This window comes from Oncorhynchus kisutch, linkage group LG17, assembly GCF_002021735.2.
Source record: "Oncorhynchus kisutch isolate 150728-3 linkage group LG17, Okis_V2, whole genome shotgun sequence".
In the NCBI taxonomy this organism is placed as follows: Eukaryota; Metazoa; Chordata; class Actinopteri; order Salmoniformes; family Salmonidae; genus Oncorhynchus; species Oncorhynchus kisutch.
The window spans coordinates 74,350,448-74,364,115 of NC_034190.2; the positions used below are offsets into that span (position 1 = coordinate 74,350,448).

The 13,668-nt window shown below is 42.9% G+C and overlaps 1 protein-coding gene across 2 annotated transcripts in view; it reads right to left on the reverse strand.

Moving 5' to 3' along the window:
• LOC109908308 (retinoic acid receptor gamma-A-like) overlaps window positions 1–13,668 on the reverse strand; it is a 136,959-nt gene that overhangs the window by 74,178 nt on the left and 49,113 nt on the right. The gene's annotated exons all lie outside the window — the stretch shown is intronic.

The following is a 13,668-nucleotide window of genomic DNA, read 5'->3' on the forward strand; positions in this document are numbered from 1 at the left end:
GAGTGGCTACTGTTAGCTAACGCTTCTGTCCCGAAGCAAGCACCAGCTAGCCTTGAGCTAGCCTCGAGCTAAACCCATATACCAGCTAATTCTAGAGCAACAATACCTCTTTTGCCAGTTGACCTGGACCCTTTATTGTCGAAACGGAGCCCCGCCAATCTATCACGACTGGACTGCCGTCATGATCGTCCAATGTGGTCTCAACAGGCTATTCTGTTACGATGTCGCCGAAGAACAATCTACTAGACCCAGCCTGCTAGCTTTTCTGAACTATGTGTCCTCTGCTCGCCTAGCGTAGTAGTGACTACTGAACGGCACCCTGACTCACCTATTGCTGCTCTTTTGACCCTATGATCACTCGGCTACACTGATGATGCCCCCTGGACTGTTTCAATAACACGGTACCTCATTTTGTTTACCTGTCGGCCCCAGTCTCGAACTCAGGTCCTGAATGTAACTAACTGACTCGCTCTGCCCATTCATCGACATTTAACCGTTGTTGTCTTAGCTCTCCTGATCAACACCTGTGATGGCGTTATGACTCTCTCTAAGGTCAATATGCCTTGTCTACTGCTGTCTTGGCTAGTTCTTATTGTTTTATTTCACTATAGAGCCCACAGTCCCACTCAACATGCCTTAGATAGCTCTTTGTCCCACCCCACACACATGCTAAGACCGCACCTGGCTTAACTGGTGCCTTCAGAGACGAAACCTCTCTCATCGTCACTCGACACCTAGGTTTAACTCCACTGTACTCACATCCTACCATACCCTTGTCTGTACATTATGCCCTGAATCTATTCTACCACGCCCAGAAATCTGCTCCTTTTATTTTCTGTTCCCAACGCACTAGACGACCAGTTCTTATAGCCTTTAGCCGTACCCTTATCCTACTCCTCCTCTGATCCTCTGGTGATGTAGAGGTTAACCCAGGCCCTGTATCCCCCAGTTCCACTCGTATTCCCCAGGCGCTATCATTTATTGACTTCTCTAGCCGTAAAAGCCTTGGTTTCATGCATGTTAACATCAGAAGCCTCCTCCCTAAGTTTGTTTTATTCACTGCTTTAGCACACTCCACCAACCCTGATGTCCTAGCTGTGTCTCAATCCTGGTTTAGGAAAGCCACCAAAATTCTGAAATTTCCATCCCCAACTACAACATTTTCCACCAAGATAGAACTTCCGAAGGGGTGGAGTTGCAATCTACTGCAGAGATAGTCTGCAGAGTTCTGTCATGCTATCCAGGTCAGTGCCCAAACAATTCGAGCTTCTACTTTTAAAAATCCACCTTTCCAGAAATAAGTCTCTCACTGTTGCCGCTTGTTATAGACCCCCCTCAGCCCTAAGTTGTGCCCTGGACACCATATGTGAATTAATTGCCCTCCATTTATCTTCAGAGTTCGTACTGTTAGGTGACATAAACTGGGATATGCTTAACACCCCAGCCGTCCTAAAATCTAAGCTAGATGCCCTCAATCTCACACAAATTATCAAGGAACCTACCAGGTACAACCCTAAATGGGTAAAAATGGGCATCCTCATAGATATCATCCTGACTAACCTGCCCTCTAAATACACCTCTGCTGTCTTCAACCAGGATCTAAGAGATCACTGCCTCATTGCCTGCGGCTGTAATGGGTCCGCGGTCAAACGACCACCACTCATCACTGTCAAAAGCTCCCTAAAACACTTCAGCGAGCGAGCAGGCCTTTCTAATTGACCTGGCCCGGGTATCCTGGAAGGATATTGAACTCATTCTGTCAGTAGAGGATGCCTGCTTATTCTTTTCCGTAGTATCCAATTGTTAGTAGTTACTGTCTTGTCTCATCGCTACAACTCCCGTACGGACTCGGGAGAGATGAAGGTCGAGAGCCATGCATCCTCCGAAACACAACCCAACCAAGCCGCACTGCTTCTTAACACAGCGCATCCAACCCAGAAGCCAGCCGAACCAATGTGTCGGAGGAAACACCGTACACCTAGTGACCTGGTCAGCGTGCACTGCACCTGGCCCGCCACAGGAGTCACTAGTGCACAATGAGACAAGGATATCCCTACCGGCCAAACCCTCCCTAACCCGGACAACGCTAGGCCAATTGTGCGTCACCCCATGGACCTTGCGACAGAGCCTGGGCTCGAACCCAGAGTCTCTGGTGGCACAGCTAGCACTGTGATACCTAGATGTCTGGTTAGACTGTAAACTCTCCTTCCAGAATCACATTAAGCATCTCCAATCCAAAATTAAATCTAGAATTGTCTTCCTATTTCGCAACAAAGCATCCTTCACTCATGCTGCCAAACATACCCTCGTAAAACTGACTATCCTACCGATCCTTGACTTCGGCGATGTCATTTACAAAATAGCCTCCAAAACTCTACTCAGTAAATTGAATGTAGTCTATCCCATCGCCATTCATTTTGCCCCATATACTACCAACCACTGTGACCTGTATGCTCTCGTTGGCTTGCCCTCACTTCCTATTCGTCGCCAAACCCACTGGCTCCAGGTCATCCAAAAGTATTTGCTTGGTAAAGCCCTGCCTTAGCTAAGCTCACTGGTCACCATAGCAGCACCCACCTGTAGCACGCACTCCAGCAGGTATATTTCACTGTCATCCCCAAAGCCAATTCCTCCTTTGGCCGCCTTTCCTTCCAGTTCTTTGCTTCCAATGACTGGAACGAATTGCAAAAATCACTGAAGCTGGAGACTCATATCTCCCTCACTAACTTTAAGCATCAGCTGTCAGAGTAGCTTACCGATCATTGCACCTGTACACAGCCCATCTGTAAATAGCCCACCCAACTACCTCATCCCCATATTGCTATTTATTTTTCTGCTCCTTTGCACCCCAGTATCTCAACTTGCACGTTCATCTTCTGCACATCTATCACTCCAAAGTTAATGCTAAATCGTAATTATTTTGCCACTATTGGCCTATTTATGTCTTACTTCCCAAATCTTACTACATTTGCACATGTATTTAGATTGTATTTAGATTTTTCTATTGTGTTATTGACTGTACGTTTGTTTATCCCATGTGTAACTCTGTGTTGTATGTGTTGCATTGCTTTGCTTATCTTGGCCAGGTCGCAGTTGTAAATGAGAACTTGTTCTCAACTGGCCTACCTGGTTAAATAAAGGTGAAATAAAATACAAAAATAAATACCACACCCTTAAACAATTCCCTTAGGTAAGGGGACATTATTCCTTAAGGTAAATCCTTAAGGGAAATACTTAAGATGTTTAGATGCAACCGGGCTTTGATGATTAGTTGACAAGTTGAATCAGGTGTGCTTGTCCGAGGCTACAATAAAAATGTGTACTGTTGGGGTACTCGAGGAACGGAGTTGGGAACCACTGGCCTACTGTACAGTATCATGGCATTAGGCTTATGGGCATCTGCAATGCACCCCTTGACACTGTGCATCTGAAGCAGAGAATAGCTTAACTCACACACTGTTTACAATATTGTTGGGCTACATGTTCTCAATTTAAAAACCATACCAGTAGACAATGTACTGTATATGAGGCTAATCATTACACTACATTTTGTACATGCCTTGAGCTGACATTAAGTTGTTTAGTGCAAATCCAATCCTTGTAATCTAGGCAGTGAAATGTCTGGAAGCAGGAAATAATAGGATCCTTAGCTTAAAACATACACACAACCACTACTACCAATTTCAATGACAGATACTTTTCTCCCAGAAAGTCTGAGTGGCACTTTGAGGTGGTACTGTGATAATGAAGATGGTTTGCCTAGGACTAATACAACAATTACATTGTCTATGCTAAATGTGTTAAAATTGTAAAAGAAAGAATAGGTAGGCCATAAGAAATACATTTTATTCAATGGGGAAACGCAACGACGAGATAACACACACAATACTTTTCATTTCACCCATACATAATATAGCCTATTATTAAAGTACAGAATGTTTACAATATCATAAACAATACTATTTCCATGTTCCAAATTGCATTTATATATATTTACTGTGTACATAAATATAAATTACAATGAAACTGTGTTTCTGTTTAATCAGCAGTTATTTGTCTAACTAAGGGATGTCTCCTTTCATATCTGGAAAAGGACTAAGTAATAGAAGTAGAAACGGATGCTGCTGCAGCAGCAGTGGGAATCCACAGTGGGAATCCACAGTGGGAATCCACAGTGGGAATCCACAGTGGGAATCCACAGTGGGAATCCACAGTGGGACTCCAGTCGACATGGTGTCTTGATAGAGGTCAGCTGGTGAACCTACAGCAGTACATAAACAAATCAAAAGCCCGCCTGATGTCACAATATCACTTCTTCAGGTCACCTGTACCATCAGGGCTCTTAATTGTTAAGTGTCAAATAAAGACTAAATGTATTGTTGGGCTGGAACAACCAATAGTCAACACAGCAGGTTGTCCTATCCCATTGAGGCCTTTGTCCTATGCTGTAATGTCCATTCATTTTTCCTCTTATGAATAAAGTTCTCAACAAACTAGCATTGGTTCAGTGCCAATGGAGCTTTTTGGGACAATAATGTCCTCCTCCAGGCTGTACAATTGGAGTCTCCCCTTTTTCGTAGGACAAAATTAGATGGTTTTATTCAAGACAAGGCCGTTTTTTAAAATCTGTTTTGTATTTATCTGTGTCAGCAAAGTAGGCCTAGTCACCACACCTAGAAAACCGTTACACCTAGTCTAGCCCGTGACTTGTCATATCAAAAAATATTTTTGATATGTCTCCAGTCATATAAATTGTAGTAGAATTGCATGAAATGTGTTTATCAATGGCCACATTTTTCCTGTGCAAAGAAAAATGAAATGATGACTATCCAGTCAGCTCATCACATTAGGAATAGTAGGCTTACATTAATCTGAAAATGTGATGATAGATATTTGCAATGCTTTATTACAAAGGTGCATTTCCCCAAAACTTGAAACTCACGCGCTGCCGCCTATGAGGGAGACGAGACGCAAGACTACAAGCTATTTAGCTAGCTATGGTTGGCTAACGTGGTCTTATTGTCAACACCTGGTTGGCATAACTTAAAACAGCTAAACTAAACTAAACTCGAAATCGATCAGATTTACCAGTGATGAAATGATCGGAGCAGACCCTGTACTGACAGCTGTCTGGGTTCAGGTCTTCACTGACAAAAATCTTTTTTAGCTTTCTGATAGTTTTGAGTCTATATCCTTGGTGTTTCATGATTGCGGGGATAAATATAAAAATATCTATTTAAAAAAAAAATCCCTTTGTCTTTTCTGCCTGGTTAGAGCAGCCAAATACTGCCAAGAAATAGACCATGGTGATGAATCAACTACTTTAAGGCACTGTTGTCATGCAGCTTGGGGTAGTTTGATGCGGTGGTCTTCCAACATGGCCGCCAGGAGGCATCATACGTCACCTGGCAACCGTCTACATCAGCATGGTACAATTCAATGTCTATAGTTCATTCTAACATGTTCTATTTAAGCTGCTTTTCAAAGCAAAAGTTGAATTGAAAACGTTATTGGCATTGTTGAAATGGATTTTCATAAGGGCAAGCTAGGACTGATGGTTTGGTTAGCTAAACTTGCGAGTCTGTTTGATTGGTTACCAAGATATTTCTGCCTGCAAATGAACACATTTCTAGTGGTTAAATTATATCCATGGTGTGAAAGGGCTAATGAGCTCAGGGCTCTGTGCGTTCTCGGGAAAATAATGCAACTCTGTGGAAGGTTGTTCGACTCTGCTAGCGCGTCATGGAACACACCTTCCATGTCTTTCATTATTTTACATAGAACACATATAGGCCTTCCTTGGTTATCCCTTACATATTCTGAGAACATACAGTGCCTTCAGAAAGTAGTCACACCCCTTGACCTTTTCCACATTTTGTTGTGTTACAGCCTGAATTTAAACCGGATTACATTGAGATTTGTGTCACTAGTTTACACAGAATATCCCATAATGTCAAAGTGGAATTATGTTTTTAGAAATTCTTACAAATAAATTAAAAATGAAAAGCTGAAATGTCTTGAGTCAATATTAATTACACTTTGGATGGTGTATCAATACACCCAGTCACTACAAAGATACAGGCGTCACTTCCTAACTCAGTTGCCGGAGAGGAAGGAAACCACTCAGGGATTTCACCATGAGGCCAATGGTCACTTAAAAATAGTTCCAGAGTTAATTGGCTGTGATAGGAGAAAACTGAGAATGGATCATTGCAGTTACTCCACAATATTAACCTAAATGACAGACTGAAAATAAGGAAGCCTGTACAGAACAAAACCATTTCAAAACATGCATCCTGTTTGCAATAAAGTAAAACTACAAAAAATGTGGCAAGGAAATGAACTGCATGTCCTGAATACAGAGTGTTACGTTTGGAGCAAATCCAACACAACACAACACTGAGTACCACTCTTCATATTTTCAAGCATGGTGGTGGCTGCATCATGTTGTGGCTATGCTTGCCATCGGCAAGAACTAGGGAGTTTTTTTAAGGTACATTGGAAAAGAATAGAGTTAAGCACAGGCAAAATCCTAGAGGAAAACCTGGTTCAGTCTGCTTTCCAACAGACAATTGGATACAAAAATCACATTTCAGCAGGACAATAACCTAAAACACAAGGCCAAATATACACTGGAGTTGCTTACCAAGATGATGTTGAATGTTCCTGAGTGGCCTAGTTACAGTTTTGACTTAAATCGTCTTGAAAATCCATAGCAAGACTTGAAAACGGCTATCTAGCAATGATCAACAACCAACTTGACAGACCTCAAGAATTTTAAATAGAATAATTTGCAAATATTGTACAGTCCAGGTCTGCAAAGCTCTTAGAGACTTACCCAGAAAGACTCACAACTGTATTCCCTGCCAGTGTCTAGTGACTCAGGGGGTTGAATACTTATGTAATCAAGATACAGTATATGTGTTTTTTCTTTCACTTTGACATGACAGTGTTCAATGGATTTTTTAAACAATTAAATCTATTTTAACCCCACCTTGTAACAGTCACGTCCTGACCATAGAAGGCCTTTATTTTCTATGGTGGAGTAGGTCAGGTCGTGACTGGGGGGTGCTCTAGTTTATTATTTCTATGTGTAGTCTAGTTTTTGTATTTCTATGTTGGCCTGGTATGGTTCCCAATCAGAAGCAGCTGTCTATCGTTGTCTCTGATTGGGGATAATATTTAGGCAGCCTTTTCCCACCTGTTGTTTGTGGGATCTTGTTTTTGTATTGTTGCTTTTGAGGCCTACAAGGCTGTACATTTGTTTGTTTGCTTCTCTTTATTGTTTTGTTGCTGATTCACAGTTAAATAAATTATGATGAACCCAAATGACGCTGCGCCTTGGTCTACCCATTTTGACGTTACAGTAACACAACAATTTAAGCCTTTTTACTTGCACACATTCATTTGACATGATCTTGTAGGGATCAACAGGGTTTATGTAACACTGAAGCATGCATGAGAGCACCAGCTGTTCCGGACAACTGTGTGATCATGCTCTACGTAGCCGATGTGAGCAAGGCCTTAAACAGGTCAACATTCCGCGGGACCAGACGGATTACCAGGATGTGTACTCAGAGCATGCTCAGACCAACTGGCAAGTGTCTTCACTGAAATTTTCAACCTCTCCCTGATCAAGTTTGTAATACCTACATATTTCAAGAGGTCCACCTTAGTCCCTGTGCCCAAGAAAGCGAAGGTAACCTGCCTAAATGACTACCGTCCCATAGCACTCATGTCGGTAGCCATGGAGTGCTTTGAAAGGCTGTTCATGGCTCACATCAACACCATCATCCTGGAAACCCTAGACCATCATCCTGGAAACCCAACAGATCCACACATGACGCAATCTCAATCGCACTCCACACTGCCCTTTCCCACCTGGACAAAAGGAACACCCATGTGAGAATGCTGTTCATTGACAACACCATAGTGCCCACAAACCTCATCACTAAGCTAAGGACCCTGGGACTAAACACCTCCTTCTACAACTGGATCCTGGACTTCCTGACGGGCCGCCCCCAGGTGTTGAGGGTAGGCAACAACACATCTGCCACTCTGATCCTCAACCCTGGGGCCCCTCAGTGGTGTGTGCTAAGTCCCCTCCTGTACTCCCTGTTCACCCACAACTCTGTGGCCAAGCACAACTCCAACACCATCATTAAGTTGGCTGACGACACAACAGTGGTAGGCCTGATGAGACAGCCTACAAGGAGGAGATCAGAGACCTGCCAGGACAACAACCTCTTCCTGAATGTGAGCAAAACAAAGGAACTGATTGTGGACTACAGGAAAAGGAGGGCCAAACAGGACCCCATTAACATCAATGGGTCTGTAGTAGAGCGGGTCAAGAGTTTCAAGTTCCTTGTTGTCCACATCACCAATGAACTATCATGGTCCAAACACACCAAGACAGTCATGAAGAGGGCATAACAACATATTTTCCCCCTCAGGAGACTGAAAAGATTTGTCATTGGTCTCCAGATCCTCAAAAAGTTATACAGCTGCACCACCAACCGTAAGGCAATACAGAGGGTAGTGCGTATGGCCCAGTACATCACTGGGGCCAAGCTTCCTGCCATCCAGGACCTATATACTAGGTGGTGTCAGAGGAAGGCCCAAAGAAATTGTCAAAGACTCCAGTCACCCTAGTCATAGACTGTTCTCTCTGCTACCACACGGCAAGCCGGTACTGGAGCGCCAAGTCTAGGTCCAAAAGGCTCCTTAACAGCTTCTACCCTCAAGCCGTAAGACTGCTGAACAATTCATCAAATGGCCCCCCAAACTATTTACATTGACACCCCACCCCCTTTGTTTTTACACTGCTGATACTCGCTGTTTATTATTGATGCGTAGTCACTTTACCCCTACCTACAAATTAACTAGACTAACCTGTACCCCTCCACATTGACTCAGTACCGGTACCCCCTGTATATAGCCTTGTTATTGTTATTTTATTGTGTTACTTTTTATTATTTTTTACTTTAGTGTATTTGGTAACATTTTCTCAACACTATTTATTGAACTGCATTGTTGGTTAATGGCTTGTAAAAGTAAGCATTTCACCTGTTGTATTCAGCGCTCATGACAAATAACATTGGATTTGATTTGATTTGACACACTACCCACCCACCCACCACACACTCACCATCGCTCCTAACCATCCCTCCTAACCAACCAACCAGCCCACTATCTATTCACAGTCCTGCCCCCTCAGGCATTCTAATATTTTAATTGAATCTTTTGTAATTATAATGAAATAACTGCAGAGTTCCATTAGGAAGAGATAATGATCTGTAGTTCCATTAGTAGAGAGAATGATCTGAGCTGCTCGGTGTGACAGTGGTCACAGGAACCACTTAGTAGTCTGTGGGTGCGTCCCAAATGGCACCCTATTTCCTATATAACCCCTATGGGCCCTGGTCAAAAGTAGTGCACTATACAGGAAATAGGGTGCCATTTGGGACGTAGTTGTCTTGCCCTCCAAGCCAGAAAGATATAGCGCCTGTTTCAATTAGCTCATCAATTCACATTGAACAGCACATTAAGGGAAAACAAAGAGGTTTGTGTGTGGGGGTGGAGGGTTGTGTGTGTGTGTGTGTGTGTGTGTGTGTGTGTGTGTGTGTGTGTGTGTGTGTGTGTGTGTGTGTGTGTGTGTGTGTGTGTGTGTGTGTGTGTGTGTGTGTGTGTGTGTGTGTTTTGATTAATAAAGTGTTATCTGTTATTACCACATAACATGATTGTGAATATATTGACATTAAGGGGATATCAAAGTCAAAACAATCCAAATAGGCCAAGGTACAGTTAGACAGTAAACATAACTCTGTTGGTTACTATAATACATCAAATATATTAGCAATAAGGCACGAGGACGTGTGGTATACGGCCAATATACCACGGCTAAGGGCTGTTCTTACACACGATGCAACACAGAGTGCCTGGACACAGCCCTTAGATGTGGAATATTGGCCATATAACACAAACCCCCGAGGTGCCTTATTGCTATTATAAACTGGTTACCAACATAATTAGAACAGTAAAAATAAATGTTTTATCATACCCATGGTATACAGTCTGATATACCATGGCTGTCAGCCAATCACCATTCGGGGCTCAAACCACCCAGTTTATAACTCCCGAGTGGCGCAGCGGTCTAAGACACTGCATCTCAGTGCAAGAGGTGTCTCTACAGTCCCTGGTTTGATTTCAGGCTATATCACATCCGGCTGTGATTGGGAGTCCCATAGGGCAGTGCACAGTTGGCCCCGAGTCATCCGGGCTCGGCCGTCATTGTAAATTAGAATCTGTTCTTAACTGACTTGCATAGTTAAATAAAGATTAAATGAAAACATGACCCCTTTTCTTATACTACAGTATGAGATGATAAAGCTACCGCATGAGAAGATTAACATGACAACTGAAGCAAAAGGCAGGAAATCTTTTTTACATCATCATTTGGCATCTGGTACACATTTTGCTATCATTGACGTATGAATAAACTATTATCGTATGACTAAATCATTATCCTTTTCCTGTCCATAAATTAGAGATCAATTGCGTTATCCTTCAAAGCACAGTAACATAGCAAGTGAAGGAACAGCTCATCAAACGTTCTTCATATCATCAAATGTCATCTAGTATGACAGTTGAGTAATTTCTAGCTTATTGGCAAATGTCTAAATCATTTTACCATTTTCCTTTCCATGCAGCCCTGATGTATTAGTTCCAGCTACATAACATCAGACACTTAAACAGCAGTCGGCTACACAATAACAGCCATTTAAGAGGCTCTTCTCTCCTCCTTCTCAAAAGGCAGACAAGGACACCACACATGTTGTGGATCTGACATTGGCCAGCCCACAGCCTCTCTGTAACCTCTGACATTGGACAGAAAAGCAGCAGTCTCCAACCACCAGACAGAAAACAGAAAAGCTGATCATGACCACACACTAAAACTCCCTTTGATTCAAAACAGATTGAGACAAAAAGCAATGACATTGAGAAAACCCAGGAAATTCAAAACCTAACCCGCTGATTTCCAGATTTGCTTCTGAGTAAAAATTGTTTTTAAAGCATGACATATGTATGTCAGAATTGTAATAAAATCACAAAAAATAACTCCACAACGAATCCCCATGTTGGTGATGTTTAGTTCGCATATAGAGAACAATTGCATATAGTTGTGGGAGGCTGTTTAAAAATCTTTGATAAAAACATGTTAAAATCTTTTATTTTCTCTGATTTTAGAGTCCTCCCTCAAACAGAAATAAACTCACAGAATATCTAGGCCAAATTTAAGGAATGGTGTCACACTTTAAGCAGCTGACTGGGACTCAAGACTCAAGAAGTCCTGATTGTTGTTAATGCTATGAGAGCAGAGCTGAGTAGAGGAGCTCTCCTTGCTGAGTGTCTTTACTTTGCTTGCTGCTAGTTCCCTGGTTCATCTATGTTCCAAATGGCACCCTATTCCCTATATAGTGCACTACTTTTGATCATGGCACATAGGCCATAGCCATAGGGCTCTGGCCAAAAGTAGTGCACTATATAGGGAATAGGGTGCCATTTAAGAAACAGGTCAGTGTGCTCTGCAGCTGGCCAGGCCTAATGAGAGATCAGACTCAAACATCAATTCATCTGCCTCATTGTAGAGGACAATGAGGGCCAACTGGTTCAGTAAGGAGAGATATTATGGCCGCTCCTCGTGTGGGATAGGGTCACCTTATTTACTAAGACTAAACACAGAAAGACAGAAGCACAGATGCGCACACACACACTAGCACAGAAGTACACACACACACTAGCACAGGTGCACACACACACACACACACTAGCACAGACGTACACACACACTAACACAGGTGCACACACACACACTAGCACAGCAACACCAACTGACTGATTGTTCGTTCTCTTTGATTTCCTGTTACAAAGAACACAAATACAATAACTTTGGGACCTGATTGGCTACGTTTTAAATGGTTGTGTGGGTCGGTGAGAGCAGTGAGGTCTCTGACTAAATAAACAAATATTTTGTTATTATCAGAGCTCCTTGGCTGGCTGTAGGAGAGAGGAGAGGAAAAAAGAGCAGAGGAAAGGTGAGAAGAGAAGAGGAGGGGAAAGGAGAGAAGAGGAGAGGAGAAGAAAGGAGAGAAGAAAAGAGAAGAGGAGGGGAGAGAAGAGTAGAGGAGAGGAGAAGAAAGGAGAGATGAGACGAGAAGAGGAGAGGAGAAGAAAGGAGAGATGAGAAGAGAAGAGGAGAGGAGAAGAAAGGAGAGATGAGAAGAGAAGAGGAGAGGAGAGGAGAGAAGAGGAGAAGAAAGGAGAGAAGAATAGAGAAGAGGAGGGGAGAGAAGAGGAGAGATGAGAAGAGAAGAGGAGAGGAGAAGAAAGGAGAGATGAGAAGAGAAGAGGAGAGGAGAGAAGAGGAGAAGAAAGGAGAGAAGAATAGAGAAGAGGAGGGGAGAGAAGAGGAGAGATGAGAAGAGAAGAGGAGAGGAGAAGAAAGGAGAGATGAGAAGAGAAGAGGAGAGGAGAGGAGAGAAGAGGAGAAGAAAGGAGAGAAGAATAGAGAAGAGGAGGGGAGAGAAGAGGAGAGGAGAGGAGAGGAGAGGAGAGGAGAGGAGAGGAGAGGAGAGGAGAGGAGAGGAGAGGAGAGGAGAGGAGAAAAGAGAAGAGGAGGGGAGAGAAGAGTAGAGGAGAAGAAAGGAGAGACGAGAAGAGGAGAGGAGAGGAGAGGAGAGAGGAGAGGAGAGCAGAAGAATGGAGAACAGGAAAGAAAGAAGAAAGCAAAGCAGAAGAGGAGAGGCTGGTCTGCATGGAGTCCCCCTCGGCCTCCCTTGTCCTGACAGGGCATCTGTCTTCATTAAAGAGAGCCCAGTGTGTATGACAGCCACTGAAACGCTGGTGTCTTCACGAGTAATGAAGACAGATGACTGCCCCCAAGATCCAGTAAAAAGGAACAAAAAAGCAGAAGGTTGAACAAATCAAATCTGAAAAACAACCCTCAGTGTGAACACAACACAGCGTCTGGGTTACAAAAGGACTTTAAAAAACTAAATAGGAACACATGAACAGAAGCAAGCAAACGTGTTGTTTGTGTGCAACAACTAAACTAGCTAGACTGTTCGTAGTTTGATGGTGTGTTGTGTATTTCTTCTTGCTTGTATCATTTCTGTCTTGCTCCCTAGAAGAGAACCACACACCCCCACTCCTTCTTTCTCCCAGCCACACAGGCCCCCTGGACGCCTATGGAAATTGACCCAAGTTTTGTCTATCTGAGACAGGCCTGTTGTTAGAGCCAGAGTAGTGTCTGAAGTCTGGAAAGGAGGGAGCGAGGGAGGAAAAATGTGAACACTGACACAGAAAAAGAGAGAGAAAAGAAATCTGGCAAGACCCTTTGGCTCTTCTGAAGCCTAGCAACATTCCAAGTTACTAATTTATTCATAAATTTATCCATTAAATAATTCATCTACTGATTAATTTATAGCTATTTAGCTTGAGAGAAAAATCCTTACACACAAACATAAACACCAACAATACCTCCAACTAAAAACACAGGGAGCACAGAAATGTTTTTAGAAAATTGATTTTTATGTCTACTTTATATTTAAAAAAAGACTAGATTCAAAACCCATTGTAGTCTCCACATGGAAAGCACTAGTAGCTGTC